Here is a 16,766-nt window from a genome sequence, read left to right as displayed (position 1 = left end):
AAGACTCAGTCGCGCTCTTGAGTCCTGCCAGTGATAGGTCACTGGGTGGGGCAAGCCGCAGGCTGCCGTCAGCAGAGTGTAAGGATGGTCGGCCAGTTTTCAGTGCTACCTGGGGGCAGGAAGTCTTTGCGCCAGTCTGCCTCAGAGCTCACTTCAAGCTTCCCGTGGGTCTGATGTAGGATGCTGTGGTAAGATACTTGCACCAAACTCCTGTCGTGTAAACCAGTAGCATATCTGACCTGTAACTTTGGATTCAGAAAAGATTTTGACTGCTACCACTTTTTGTTATTTGGCTCAGGATGTTTGGTGCCACCATACTGATTTTAGGTTTACCAAATCCCTCCTTGAATATGAAATTGTTCACATTGATTATTAACTTAGTAGAATAAAAAAGAGCTTAGCTTACAGGAGAGAAAGGGAAATGTAGACATCTTTATTTAAAAAATATAATGAAATTAAATGTATTATAGTCGTCATTATTATTTTTATTATTATTATTATTATTATTATATATATATATATATATATATATTGAATTGCCTGTGAGGGTGACAAAAATAAGATGTTATTTACTGCTTTTTTTCGTGTTGGAATAAATGATAAATATTTAACTGCAAAGTAGTAATGCGTGTTTGATACCTTAATTTGTTTGCATTTAAATCATACTGGGATGTTTGCTGAAATTGATTGGATGGCCCTACCTAGAACATTTTCCACCAGCCGCCACTGATTGGTTCTTTAAAGAAAGCTGATCTTATACTCGAGGGACTTAAGTCATCCATGCACAAAGATTTCACAATTAGCATAATTTATGTTACACATTCACTGACTGTAAATGGACAGACATACAGGACTGCATCTGTGCTGCCACTAAAAACACAGTATCATAGGAAGCACTTATTTGGTCAGATAAATCATGTTCTACCCCAGGAGGAGAAGTTACTCTTTCTTATTAGAGTGCTTGAAGTTCAGTGCTTTGATGAGCATTTCTATGATTCTAGATTTTTAAATAAAAACAGAGTCTCTGTTGCTATCAGGTGCATGACAACGGACGCGCATACGTCAGTAAATGTCATGGAAACGACGCCACCACGGCGCTATAAAAGGTCAGCAGCGGACCTCAGATTGTCACTTTGCATCTGAACTTGCAGACTCGGCGGAGCGGACCCTTGACGGCGGAGCGGACCCTTGACGGCGGAGCGGAGCCATGACGGCGGAGCCGAGCCTTGACGGCGGAGCCGAGCCTTGAGGCATGACGGCGGAGGGAGCGGAGCCTAGACGGTGGCCTTGAATCTTGACGGCGGAGCGGAGCCTTGACGGCGACGCCTTGTGCCTTGACGCTGGAGCCTGAGTGTAGACGGCGAAGCCTGAGTCTAGACGGCGGAGCCTTGAGCCTTGACGCCGGAGCCGAGCCTTGAGCCATGACGGCGGAGGGAGCGGAGCCTAGACGGCGGCCTTGAATCTTGACGGCGGAGCGGATCCTTGACGGCGAAGCCTTGTGCCTTGACGCTGGAGCCTGAGTGTAGACGGCGAAGCCTGAGCCTAGACGGCGGAGCCTTGAGCCTTGACGCCGGAGCCTTGCCTTCATGGCTCCGCCGAGCCTGTCGCTCGGCGGAGCGGCACCGCCGATCCGACAGTATCCGCCGAGCGTCCGACAGGCTCCGCCGAGCGGCAGGCTCGGCGGAGTGGCTCTGCCGATCCGACAGGTTCCGCCGAGCATTACGCTCGGCGGAGCAGCGCCGCCGATCCGACAGTTTCCTGAGACTGTCGGATCGGTGGAGCTTGTCGGCATTGGCAGAGCCTGTCGGCATCGGAGGAGCCTGTCGGCATCGGCGGAGTTTGTCGGATTCGGCGGAGTTTGTTGGCATTGGCGGAGCCTGTCGGTTCGGTGGAGCCTGTCGGCATTGGCGGAGCCTGTCTGCATCGGCGGAGTTTGTCGGCATCGGCGGAGTTTGTCGGATTCGGCGGAGTTTGTTGGCGTTGGCGGAGCCTGTCGGTTCGGTGGAGCTTGTGGCCGGCGGAGCTTGTGGCTCGGCGGAGCTTGTCGGCATTCGCGTGCTTGTCGGCCCTAGACTGTGGAGCGGAGCCCGTCGAGCCTGTCTGCACTTGACGGCGGAGCGGGACGGGGCGGAGCCTGTCGGCAGTTGACGGCGGAGCGGAGCCTTGACTTGACGGCGAATGGTTTACACATTTGCTGTGTTGAAATTAACACATGAGTGCCTCAGTGGAGCGGTGCCCGCGGTATTATGATGTGAAATGCTGAATGTACTTGTTCATTTTCTAACATTGTTACATGTTATGTTGAACTGTATTACATTGGGAATAAAATTCCTTTTAACTTTAAGTTGTTATTGTTGGTTTTATTATGGTCCATCCACCTGTATTTTCAGTCATTCTTTTTACATCAGTTAGAATTAGAACAAAGGTTTAAAAATAACTTCATTACAACCTGCTAACATAACTAACTACACTATTACATTTCAGAGCTATTCACATAACTGTTTTAAAACAACCGACTCCAGATTTGATACATTATAAAGGAAAATGTTGTTTACTGGTGGTGCATTGTAAATGTTATTTAATCTTGATCATTTTAAATGAACCAAACTAAATCCTGAAGAAAACACAAACTGACCCCTTCACCCATATGTTAAATATATATACATACGTACATATACATATACGTACATATACATACGTACATATACTTCATTTATTAGAAGATTATAATAAATTAAGATATCTATACATATCCACCCCAATAACAATTGACCAATGTGTTCAGGCTAAAACAATTGCAACCCTAAATTAATCTCTGAATATCACTTTAAAATTTTAAAGGTGCACTTGACAGCAACTCATATTTGTGGGATGATAATTTTCAAACATTTTTAAATATAGGAATCAAACATGCATTATAATATTTCCATGGATTCAGTGATTCAACTCTGATCTGACCTGGAAAGCATATTTTGGATGCTCTAAAATACATGTGATGTGCTTTGTATTCATATTTGCGGTGATGTAAACTAATATCTGGGGAAATATTTGTATCTTTAGAAGAATGTGACCCATACAGGATGTAGTCACATTGTTGTTCACGTAATTATTTCATTTTGACATGAAATTAACTTTGTTATTAATGTTAAGAGGATCAGTGTGGGATCCTGTCCTGGGCCCCGTTCCTCGTACGTGGCTAACTGAGTTAGCAGGATAATTTTCAGGATGAGATTACATAAATCAGGCTTTTCGGTTCCTCGAAGCAAGTTTGGCAAAATCACCATAGCAACACATCCATATGCTTGAACCTGCTCCAGCGCAGGCTTGAGCTGGATAAGCTTGCCACTCCCCCAGAAAAAAGTGTCAGCTCCCTTCCTCAGAGATCCCATCGAAGAGGAAGCGATATTAGTTAGATTAGCGTTTTATAGGGAGAGAGTTCTTCGAGATCGCCAAAATCCGTTATCACATCATGATGACTTCCTGTACGAGCGCTATCGATTCTGCCGACACGGAATCATTTATTTACAAGATCCATTGAACACCACACGCCGCATATGAAGGCAAATCACTGTCAAAATCCGAGAGCGCAAATGAGATCCATGCGCACGCGAAAATCAAACAGCCGCGAGCGTATTTTACTTTGACGAGCACTTTTATATCACTCCGCGAGCAAAAGTCCGTCTCGCGCGAGCAAAAGTCGCTCGCGAAGTTTAAACCTGCTCGCGAAGTTTAAACCTGTCTTTTTCCTGCTCGCTCGCTAGTTTTTCTTTTTGACAGTAAGCGGGCGGACCCAGTCTCACTTGTTTCTCTACATATAATTGGTTAAAATCCTCGTCTTTGGATAAACCGGGTATCACTCTGACGCAGATGCTTGGTCTGATAGAGGTGGTTTTCAATTCAATTTAATAGCGTTATTAAATACAATAATACAAAATGTGTTAAAGTCAAGTTGCTCAGATTGGTTTAAATTCACTCCATCATTCTATTACAGACAATGTGTGTTTGATAGTCAAACCTCTTGTGACAAACAGCTCAAAGACACTTTTTGATCTTAATTGATTAAAACATGATGATCATATTTAATCATACTGTTGTGTTTACAGAAGTTAAGAGATATAATATGAGCAACAATTTGGACCCGCTCAAGGATCTGGAGCCGAGATTAGGGACCACTATTTGTATATTAACTGTTTGCCCAACTTAAATCACTGACAAGTAATTAGTGGATGAAAAAGTATTCAGATCCTCACTGCAGTAAACGTACTAATAACATACTGATGAAACAATAATCCACTACGAGTAATATACCTGCAATCAAAACCGTAGTCAAGTATGTTATTATCAGCAAAATGTACTTTATGTGCAGAAAGTAAAAGTGCCCGTGCAGTAAAATGTACATTATTTGCCCCTGACCTGTAGTGCAATCTGAAAAGTCAGAGTGATATCCGGTTTATCCAAAGACGAGGTTTGAAACCAATTATATGTAGAGATACAAGGGAGACTGGGTCCGCCCACTTACTGTCAAAAAGAAAAACTACTCGCGAGCGAGCAGGAAAAAGACTCACGAGCGAGCAGGTTTAAACTTCGCGAGCGACGGACTTTTGCTCGCTGAGTGATATAAAAGCGCTCGTCAAAGTAACAGCGCGGCTGTTTGATTTTCGCGCGCGCATGGATCTCGATTTTGACAGTGATTTGCCTTCATATTCTTATTCATATTCATACTCACTATTCTGAATAATGTTTTAGTGCTTAGTTTTTACTTGCTCCCATGTCCTCTTGATAGCTGGGTTGCAACTACATGATGGTTGAAAGCACTCATAATTATATGACAGTATTATTAGTACACCATAGCATATCATTATTGTAGAAAATGATTAAGGTGGACTCATGATAAGAATAGAGAGAATCACACACAATTTATTTTCACTGCTTCAATTGATTGAATTACTGATTATGAATAATACATATACTGATACGCCCATACACAGATTCGCACACGCATATTCAAACTCCTGGTTGTATATCGTAAACTACACATACATGTATATAGACATATATATAGTACATGATACATAAGCGCATACAGTACATATATCCTCATAAGTATCTATTCATTCGTATCAGTTAGATACTCTGGGCTTGTTTTTATCTACTTATTCTGAAAGAGTTGAGATAATAATTTTCACTATAAGATCTCATTGGATGATGCATTCCATTAAGCCTACTGCCAGCAGGCACATTTAAAGAAATATCATCTGATGGATTGGGGTGATGAGGCACTTAAAATTAACCTATACATTTTCCCAACACTTACGCATTTAACTTCCTCATATGCGTTCATGATCATCTCCTGCTCATCAGCGGACAAAAAAGAGGCTCTTTCTTTGAGTTTATTTGCCGTTGTACTGTTAGAAAATCATGGTTTCTGGTTCGAATTAACGAGATTGTTTGAGCGCGGATCAGCCTTTGAGGACCCGAGATAGCCTGACACCAATCATCGGGTTAATTTAAGCTGGATGATAGGACATTTGATTGACTTAGTTGAACCACGTACGAGGAACAGGGCCCAAGCCAGAAGGGGGCGATAGCGGAGCAGCTGATGTCACCCACTCTAACCTCCAGCTGTTCTGCTTTAGGCAAACATTTCACACTTAAGTCCTTATAAGCCTCACAAATGTGCCTTCTAATACAAAATTGACAACTTAAAACAGATATTTAGTCCTTTTGCATGTTTAGGAAATACAACTTAGCTCCAAACACTAAGAGAGCCCTAAAGCTCTCTCATTCATTGTAATGTTATTTAGTTATTTCACATCTGAAAGTCTGTGACACATTCCCCTGCACCTCAGACAACAGTATGTTGGTTGATATATCTTCTCCTAAAGACATCTAACCAACATGTTTCATTACAACGGCTTACTTATATACTCATCTCTACATTTCAGGTTCTTTGGACTTTTAGTTGGTGTTAATGAAAGAGGACACAGACAAGACTGAACTCAAAATACTTAAAATCAAACAAAGTGTTTATTCATAACAGGAGTATTCTGACGCAGCAGATCAATACGAGCTCGGACCTCATCAAAACTATCTGTGACAGCAAAGAAAAAGGCGCTCCCCAAGGGGGAGTCACAATGATTTATATGTCCTTAAGGGCATTTTGTGATTGGTTGACTATTGGTGGAGGCGGCTCTTGGTTTAAACTTTCTGAGGGCCTCATTGGTGCACAGGATGTCTGTCCCCACCAGCACACGGATAGCCAGCCGCTCCAGCGATGAGTCAGATCAGTGTGTGTGTGTGTGTGTGTTTGAGAGTTCATTCTAAAGCCAAGGTCGCTTAACTACTTCTTAGTCGAAACTGTTATTTTGTACCAGGCAGTGGCAAGACCGGGGAGTACCTGGTTCCTGTTTTGTATTAGATAATGAGGGGGCCCTGCGCAGGTGGAATACACTGCCTCACTCTGTGACTTTACACTTAGAGACATATTATGATTACTGCACATAGCATATGGTTTAAGCTTCACTAAATGTGTTTACGAATATTTAGCAGTGTTTACAAATATATAGCAGTGTGTGTTTACAAATATATAGCATATTTGTTTAAGCTTATTCTTAATGTTTACATTGGCCAAGACTAATATTTAAAGGCAGTTTAAGATTTTATTGTCATGAACACTTGTATACTAAAAGAAGAAAAGTTCTAAACAAGTTAATAAAAAGAAACATGTTTAATACAAATAATTTGATGTAGATTAGTTCAGTAGACACATCATATGTTCTACAATAAGAACATTTCATATCATTATGCCTTCAACACAGAAGCAGATCCACTCTGCTCAGTTTCTGGAGATTCTCCACGTGAAGTTGCTTTGCTTAAATAGCTAGCTACTCGACTGATAAGTTAACTTGCTAAACACTGGCTATGCACTAGCCTAGACAGCATGCTAGCGTCATTAGCATATTAGCATCGATCGCTCGCATGTTAGCATCGATCGCTAGCTTGATATTATAACCATCACCATGTATATACAATAGGCTATGTAGCCAGACCCAGACAAAAATTATACATCAAGCTAGTTGACATCTGTCACACTCAGATACAATATTTTGCTTGACAGACAATCCGTTGAACTTGAAGATCTGAAGACTGAACTCGTGAACTGTTTTTTGTTTCGTGGAGAAAGTATTTTGAGTATTTTAAATACAAAATTACTCCACTCTAAAGTATTTTGTTACAAATTACGTTAGATTTTTAATCGGCCCTATCAAATACAAATTACAAAATACTCAAAAGTAATTGAAATACGTATTTCAATTACAAGTAATAGAAATACTACCCATCTCTGCATGTGCTGCAGAATATGCATGGAGTCCTCTCATTAACAATGCTTTTTTTCCCATTTTAATGTGGTATTAACGATCAATTTAGGCAATGCATAAATCAATATTCATATATTAAAGATCTACTCATTGTGTGTTTCACAGTAGGATTGTGGTGAAGTCACTGCTGCTGCACTCTAATAATAAAAATAAAATATGCACACAGGAGTCCATAATACCATTCAAGGCTGACGGGGGACGTGTGCCGACAGTATTTCACCCTGAATCCTACTGTACAGTCTCCAAAAGAAACAGGTGATTTCCAGCCTCCTGACATTTAGTGCACTCTCCCTCATAACAGCTGCCACAGAAACATGACGCGTGTGTAACATTTTAACAAATGTACAGTGGAGACATGACACTTAACACACATGCATTGTTTCAGGTATTTTCTTTCATCTCAAGCTTCAGAGAACAGAGAGTTCCTGTCAGAAAATGGTGAAGTTGTTCAGTGTTTTGTGTCACATATTGTTAAATATAATACATCTGGATCAGAATACCTGGAAGCTATAGCTTTTTTTGTTATTATTATAATATTGTATTATTATTTTATTATATTGTTTTTATTTTATTAATTTCTCCGTCACTATGTTTTGTACCAACACAGGATGTTTAGAAACCTGGATATTGTGTTTACATGTAACATTATACTGGTTTCTATTCCAAAATCCTGATTGTGACCAGGATACTCATGCGCATGTAAACACACTCCAGGACCCCCTGGTGACAATCGATTTGGAATATGTCGGTATTTAAATACGTTGAAGTATTGAAGAGCAAAAAAAGGTAATGCCAACCAACCAGCAGAAGCAGCACACACCCACACAGAACCATTTTGCATTGATCCCATTAGAGTTATTAGCAGTTAACCGTGTGGGATTTACTGCCACAGCCAGATGGTTTAAACTCCAAATATAATCCAACATTCTTCAAATCTTCTGTGCATAATTAGATTTGGGTGTTCCTCAGGTTTATAATGCTGTTGATTTGAGGGATGCTGCGTGGAACTACTGCTGTGGTTTGGTTCTGAGAGTTAGCTCGAGGCCTAAAGCTGCATCTCTCTCTCCCGAAAGAATATGAAAGAATGTGTTTTCTGTAACTAATTGTTGCCTGAGGGGACATTTTTAGATTTTCCCCCTGAACTCACCAGTTGTCAGTAAGCTTTTTGCCAACAAATTGGGTTGAAAAAGTTGTAAGAATAGCTTCACTTTGGCTGCAATTTATTTAACTTGATGAGTGTTGCCTTGAGCAATTTAGCATGTTGCACACTGTCTACAGCATGTGTATAGGTCCCTGCCTGTGGAGGATGTGTTTGAATAAAGGCTGGATTTAAAACCTCAGGGGAAAACATGCCTTTCTGGGTAAATCCCAAGACCTTTTGTGTAGTTTTTAGTGATTTTCACTTCAAAAATGTGCAAAAACACTCATGTTTACGGTCCTATTTGTGATGATTATGGCCAGGGTTACATGGTTTATTTCGTTCCACGACGAAATGTGAGTTGTTGTCTCTTCGTGCTGCACGAGAAAAACAAAACACTCCAGGGTGTGTCGGCACACTTCTGACTGTGCCCAATAACCAGCAGCAAAGTAGGGTCAGCTTCAAACCCTTTTCTTGTGTTCGCGCTTTTTGCTGGCTGTGTATGCAACTTCTTCTCAGTCCAAGTCTCAGTTAGAACTGAAGAAGCTTTTCGGATGAGAGGCGGAAAAAAGTCTTGAAAGCTGCTTTCAGTGTGGTCAGGAGTGCTCGGCTGTGAAGGGCTATTCGCCTAAAAAAAAAGGTTGTGGATGAGTGACCTTAATATTTCATTTGGATATTATGTTACACAATACAGCCAAACCCAGTAAGCTACTAAAAATAACAGTCAAAAAGACAGAGACCTTATGGTTTCTATACTCTGAAAAGATACAGTTGATTATCTTTCTCCATCTTCCTTCCTGTAGGTGTCTCCTCCACCTCTGCGTAGGATGATCCATGGGTGGTGCACACTCACGCTTGCACTGTGCGACTCCTCTGATCTCTATGAGCTGAATTCATGTGAGCAGCCGGAGACCTTGGCACCAGGCTGTGCTGTGAGCTGTCGTCTATCAGCCAAATGTCAGCCGCAGCCCTGTGGCCTCTCAGATGAGAAATTAAAAGAAAGGCAGGGGGAACGAAGGAAGGCAGGGAGGAGAGATGAAGGTTTCATGCTCTTACATTGCTAACAATCACCTACAGTGTGTGATTGTGAATGACTTCCACGTAGTAGCTGAGCTACCTTTTTGTTTTCTTTTTGTTTGGCGAGTGCATTAAGATGCTTTCATGTCGTCCATGAACAGCAGCCTTCTCAGTGGGGAAATATGTGGGCCTACTTCTGTGTTGTTGTTTTTTTAGAAATGATGACACGACTGATGTCTTTCTTCCAGCACAGTCATCTGTACTATTGGCCAATTCAAACGTGGCTTTGTCGCATAAAGAATGGGTCGATTCAAATGTGTCCTCACACTTATATTAAAATATGACAGCTCAAAGCATTAAAGTGGGAGGTCGTTTCACTGTTCTTCATATCACATCAACTGCTTCAAGACACGCACATTTATACATTTGGGAATACGTTTGGGAAATATGATTACTTTATGTTGTAAAGAAAAAGCAATTTTGTTCATGTGTTATGTAGAAAAAACATGACCACGGGCGTGTGATCCCTGCAGCTAGCCAGCAACACATCTAAGAATCACCAGGCTTTGTTCAGGAAAATGATTTCCAGAAGCATTATTATGGGGACAGCGCTTATGCAAAGTGTGCATAAACAAACTGTTCATTAGTGTGCATAATGTGCATACATGCTTTTGGTTTGTTTGATGGTGCATGGCTATCAGAACATGTCTCTCTAACTATACCACAAGGAAGCACCTTTTCTGTGTTCTTTGGTTTCTGTGATGCCCTGATCAAGACAGAACAGAACATGTCGAGCGTGAACCAGTGGGCTGCAATCGTGAGTGGTGCTGCAGAGCTCTCTGGGTGCCTGGCTTCCGTTGACAAAGCCAGATCAAGATTGGCACTATCTGCTCTGCGGTCATCGGAAAGTCCGTATTTTACAAGGCCCACGCAATTCATGATCGATGTCCATCTTATCCCTGCAGATTATCTGACTAGTCAGCTGCAGTGAGCTAGATGATAGGCCTGTACACTGCCTGTGTGTGTGTGTGTGTGTGTGCGTGCGTGCGTGCGTGCGTGTGTGTGTGTGCGTGCGTGCGTGCTCCTGTTTTTTTCCAGATACTGTGTCATCCGTCCATCCATACCTGCTCTTAACGCAGCCGCTTTGCTAACTGTCATCCCACGTCAGATCCAATAATCGATCACAGGCAAACACTGTGGGGCTATTTTTAGAAGTGGAACTTCACGGTGTTGTGAAAGTGAGGCGGATCAGGAGCGGATTGACGAGTAAAAAGGATTCTTCCGGATGACGCTTCATGGTTTGGTATCACAATGAGCTCAACAGGAATGAGCTGCTTTGATGGCGTCAGGGACTCTGATGTCTTTTACATATTACACATCAAGGCTTTGCCCCCAACGAACAAGTTGCACCTCTCTCGTCTTTGGTGTGTAATATTGTTCTACATCAAAACAGACCTCCTCTGTGGGCGGGTTTTAGATCATCTTCATACCTTGTTAAAAAAATATAAAGCTGAACCCATTTCTTAATGCATGCTCACTGTCTCTGGTTCTCACAGGGGAGCTACTCACGTAGAAAATTGGATAGACTGGAAGGCAAATGTACTCGAGTGCTTCCCGTTTTATCTTCCAAATCTGTTTACAGAGATTTAAACCATATTTGAGACCTGCAGTGTATCTAATCACTTTGTATTTATATTCAGATCAGGATGACGTACGTTCAAATCAAATGCATTTTGGTTTTAATGTCACAAAGGCATGTCTCATTCATATCAGCCTATATTTCGGACACGGCGAGATTGCTACTAATTTCTGTTGAGATCTCGCTAAAAATGGATGTGACGAAAATGCTTGTGAATTAAAAAATGAAGCGGTAAAAAGGAAGTGAAAGGAAAAATGGAGTGATACATTGTCAGGAGATTTGATCGCTTTGATTTGATTTGTGATGTGATTTGTGATGTGATAAAAAAACAGAGCTATGTTTCATTATTTTCCCTCTTTCATTCATCATTCACAAAATTGCCAGTTAAAGTGGCCTCAAGGGTGGGGACAACAAAAAATAATTGAAACAGGAAGTGGTCGTGATAGAAATGCTTAAGAATTAATATGGAAGGGATGAAATGCATGTGAATGGAAAAACAGAGTGATTGCCAACTGATTTAATGAACTTGGTTCACATTTAATTTGAAACAGTGTTTGCTCTGATAATCAACTGGGCTGTGTTACCGTCTACCGTCTGCCACACATCATTCATAATCATCATTCATAATCCGCAACTGACATTTATCGTTTAACAGCATGGCATTTTTGTCACTTCCTCTCAAAATGTCGATCAAAAACCACACCCACTGACTCACTGATCGAGTCCTGAATTTACTGTTCATCAGACCACCAATGAACTGACCCCGGACTGCCCAGACTCCCTGCCAGCTAGGCCTCGCTCCCCAGCCACTCCCCAAAAATGATCACTATGACCACAGCAGCCTGTGGAAGACTCCGGTGGAAGGCACACACCTCAGCCACTTTAGCACGCTAACACGCTAAACTGAGACGGTGAACCATGGTGAACATTTCACCTGCTGAACCATTGCTTGTCAGCATTGCCACCGTGAGCATGTTAGCAACACCAGGTGTTCACATTCGGCTCAAGGCACCAATGTGCCTATTTGATCTCTGCAGGTATCGCAAGTCAAGACGCATTTCCTCCTAAATGGAGACTGATGGGAAATGATTGAAGGAGTATTTTGTGGCTCTTCCGCTACATCATATTTCAAGTATAAACAGGTCTAAAAACTTTAATTGAATTACCTTTCTAATAGATCTTGTGCTTGCCGTAGAGGCATTATACCGTTTTTACATACAGTATTATCAACACATTAAAGTATGCCAGGAGTTATGCTTATGTCCTTATCAGTTAAATGTCCCCTGAAGCACCGGCGTCTCCTACTAAAAAACAAATGAGACACTCTTCGTGCCAGATGAACAGTCACGGTTGTATTTAAAAGTTAATTAGTGGGAGAGATACTCAATGTTGCATGACTCATTGAGGGGCGATCCCGGTTCTTCTACGGCCTGCTGAGCTCAAATCCCCTCACACATACAGGTGAAGGCCTCAAGCGCTCTGCTGTTTGTGATGCCATGATACTTTTTCTTCATGTTGAATGTATGTTCTGCTCATAGAATAAGAAGTGAACTCAGTCACCATGAAGTCAACCATTGGTTTGTGGAGCACGGTTTTGAAGCCTCGAGTTAGTCTTTTCGGCCGTCGCCATCTTGTTTGTGTGCAACCAGACGTGACAGGAGAGGGTGGAGCTTAGTACAACTGAACGCTGAATAAGACATGTTTAGGCAACCAAAAGATCTATAATTAACTGTCCAGAATTGAAATCACACTGTGAAAGGTTAAGTTGTAAGAGGAAAACGGCTTCATAACGACGTATAACGACGTCATGAAGACTACGTCCACTTCTTACACACAGTCAATGAGTGCAAAAAACAGCAACCGTGCTGACACAGCAAACAGTGTTAACCTGGGTGGGAACCGGAGGTCGGGCGGTATATAAACATCGTATAAATCACCTTTAAATACAAATGGCTTTTGTTTTTAATGCCCACCATTTATCTTCCATTTGATGAAAACTGATGACTCAGTTAAGCTTTTAGTCATACACAGTTAAGCCTATTAAGTGAAGTATTTAAGCCTTGTTAAGCCTTCAGAATGATTAGTTAACCATGAAATGTGGTAATGTAGGCAGCCTTCTTTTTTTTTCCTGAAATCTTTACCTTGGGCAAAGTGCCCTGGTCATACTCATCAGCTTAAAGGAGTAGCCATAATCTCATACGTAGTAAAGTAAAGCTGCATTTCTATATCAGTCCGACATAGGCACACAAATTTAAACCCAGCGCTGTAATGCAGAAGTTAATCTTACAGCGGTCATCTCTTCATTAACATGTTAATTGTCCTTCCACCAAGACAGAATACATCCCCGTCCGTAGCGCTGGCGTTCAGCTAAGAGCTTCTGCAGTTAAAATTGAAAACTGAGATAATAGCCATAATCATTATAGCTCTGCGGGTGTTCTTGATGAAGTCATTGTATTCATTGAGTCTTTTTCTGTCTCAGTCATTCACTGGCTTTCACACACGGTGAACTTCAAGTATCTCTTCTCTGCTGCTCTGCTTGTTGTGCAGAGTGTGTCTCTTTCCATTATAATACTGCTTTTCAGTGTTTCCCATTGGTGAACTCCTCTAATTACTGTCATCGATCAACTTCAAACACACACACACAGTCACACAAACACACACAAGTGCACACGCATGCACATAAGAGTCTGCTCAGCCACACGGACATAAAGAAACTAAATGTTTGCTGTATCAAGGTCTTTCAGTCGCAGAGGTGAACGCGATCTCTGTGTTATCTCTGTCGCTCTGATGAACTGCTTTTCCTTGCATTTACTGCATTCACACCTCTCCATGAACACATGGTTGTTCATATAGTTCATGAGCAGTTGTTGACATTACTTATTGGGAGTTGCCCAGTAATATGCCGAGTTTTGGTCATCTTCATGAATTCCATTCACATGTGTTGTATTGGTTTGGGGGCAGACATACTAAAGACAGATACCACAAAACTAATAAAAACCATGGCCACATATCACTAAGTCCAGAGATATAGCTGCTTTTTAACCACGCGATAACCTAAACCACCTTCTGCGTTGTGAACGGAATTGTTGTAATACGTGTGTACCTGAGGATTCCACTAGAGCAGCGGTTCTCAACTTCTTCGAGTCATGGCCCCCTCAGAATAGTTTTAATAAACTGTATGAAGCTGTAGTGTACTGTGTTGTACTCTATTTCATAGCAATCAAACAGTGAACTGCATCGGTATGATATAGAACTTGCATAAGACGACACCTGTGTATATGCAATATGAGTAATCTTCTGGCAACTGCTTTGCCAAGAGCATGGCTTTTGTTCAGTTAGAAAGCAGAGACAATCCTAACCAATTACAGGCTCAGTGACCACAAACTGGAAATCCAAACAGGAAGACACAAACGTTTCTGGCAATTCTTGTACAGCCAGCACCTATAGGCGTTATCCAACAGGCTCGGGTATTTCTGATGCGTCCTGTGCCCTTTTTAAATCAGAATCGCATGCATATGCTCACTTTGACTCTCACAAACACACTCAATGACATTTATGTTATTTTATTTTTTTCTCAATGACCATCTGGCGACCCGACTACACTACCACAATGATTCGTCAATTAAGGAGTTAAAAATGTTTCGACAAATGCAATATTTAGCTAATCAAAGAATTGGCTTTTCTTCATTTTATATCATCGTAAATTGGAAGGGTTTGGGTTTTAAAATATTGGTAGGACACAAGCAAGCAATTTCAAGACGTGATGTGCATGTTCTTCTTTTTTATGATATATTGAGAGGAGATGATTCATCCATTAATCAAATGTCAAACCATTTTCACTACAGAGCTGCTTATTCAGAAGAAAATTAAAAAGAAAGATTTTGCAGAGGAAGTCATTAAGCGATAAAGCTCTTCCTCTGACACCATGCACATGCTATCAGATGCTGTTGATTTGATCTTTGCCATTCTGCTGTGTCACTTTCAGGACGCGGAGTGCTGACTTCATCTGATTTCAGTCAGCTCTGCTTTAACCTCCATTGCGCCTCTGAGATTCAGTGCATTCTCTGTCTTTTTGACTCATTTTCCAAGTCGGTTTTACATTTTCCAAGTGCCTCGGCCCATTTTCAACCTTGTGAATTACTTTGACATTATTAATTATATCACCCTATCACCCAGCCCACACTTAGTCACACTTTCAAATTAAAACGACACAATGGTTCCTTTTCCCAGAGCAGAGAGTCCTCAGTTTGCCCTGGTCAGCCTTTTAAACGCCTCAGTTACTGGTTAATACAGCAGAAGGAATATCTGGCTCCTGGATGCTGCAGATATTAAGGAAGGCCCAGCTTGGGAACTCTGCCAACACTGCACAGCATCATTTGTCAACACAGTGACCTCAGACCACAGGTCAGTTGCGGTTGCTATCGTCGCCGTTTTGTGCTTGTGATTGATCACACGGGCAACCGAGTTTGCCTCCGCTTTGCTCCTTTTGGCTTGGATCAGGGATTCTAGCAGATAGTTAAAACCTTCCACGACCTGCAGGCAAAGATTGATGTTGGTCCACATAAAGAAGGAAATGATCAGAGTAATACACACTGCACTAAATTGATGTGACACAATATAGTTAGGCTTCACTTTTACAATGTGGAAATGAGGCATTTAAGATATCAAAAACTGCATTACTTTAGTTATCTCAGTATAAAGAGACAATTCTACAATGCAGAACACTAAAATGGCTTCAATTATCAGACACTATTGAGACCCATTGTCTTTTTGAATCCATGTAAACATTAAAAACAGGTTTTCTTCTTGATGAGTCTGACCTCTGCCATCAAAGTATATATTATTAAAAGTTGCTGTGGTAGCTGTTAAGAGTCTCAAGCTATTATAATAAAGTCATGATGTACAGTAACATCATAGCACTCAGTGGTGCCACTCTGTGGTCAAGATGTGTTCATGTATTCCCTTTTTGTTTAAGCCTACTGCAACTTTTAAAAAGCAGAACAAGTCAACAAGTGAAATACCTCACTGAGCTGCTGTGCCACCTGTTGAGACACAACCAGCCCACTCTGGATTTGTTTTGAACTTTTCCCACTTTGATTTTTTTTTTTTCGGAAATCTTCATAGGGCAAGCTTGTAGTAAGACAAACTGTGAGCTAAATTGTGTGTTGAAATAGTGCGTGGGAAAAAAAATGTAAATTCATCTTGTGCTTTTATATAACATACATGTGGGCTTTTTAAAATACAGATTTAAACCATGAGAACCATGAGAACCATGAGAACCAAAAAACAACTACCAAGCTGCACAGTCAAAGGCAGGCTATACTATAATAATGTTTAATTGAAGTCCTGTTTAGTTACTGGTCGCGGAAGTGCCGTGGGAGCACGAGCGCATGTTGTTGGTAATAAGCAAAGCAACGTATTGGCTGCACGAGGCTGCGTCACTTCCTGACAGAGGACGGTCGGAGGCGAGAGAGCCGCCAGTCCCCCACTCTGCCGTTGTAGTAACGGAGACACCGAGCAGCAGGTCCCCTCAACACTGCAACTGTACGCATAATAAATACTAAACCAGCCAACGAACGGCTGGAGCACACGT

The sequence above is a fragment of the Pholis gunnellus genome, assembly GCF_910591455.1.
Source record: "Pholis gunnellus genome assembly, chromosome: 18".
In the NCBI taxonomy this organism is placed as follows: domain Eukaryota; kingdom Metazoa; phylum Chordata; class Actinopteri; order Perciformes; family Pholidae; genus Pholis; species Pholis gunnellus.
The sequence above is the reverse complement of the archived record's forward strand: the minus strand, read 5'-3'. Positions refer to the sequence as shown.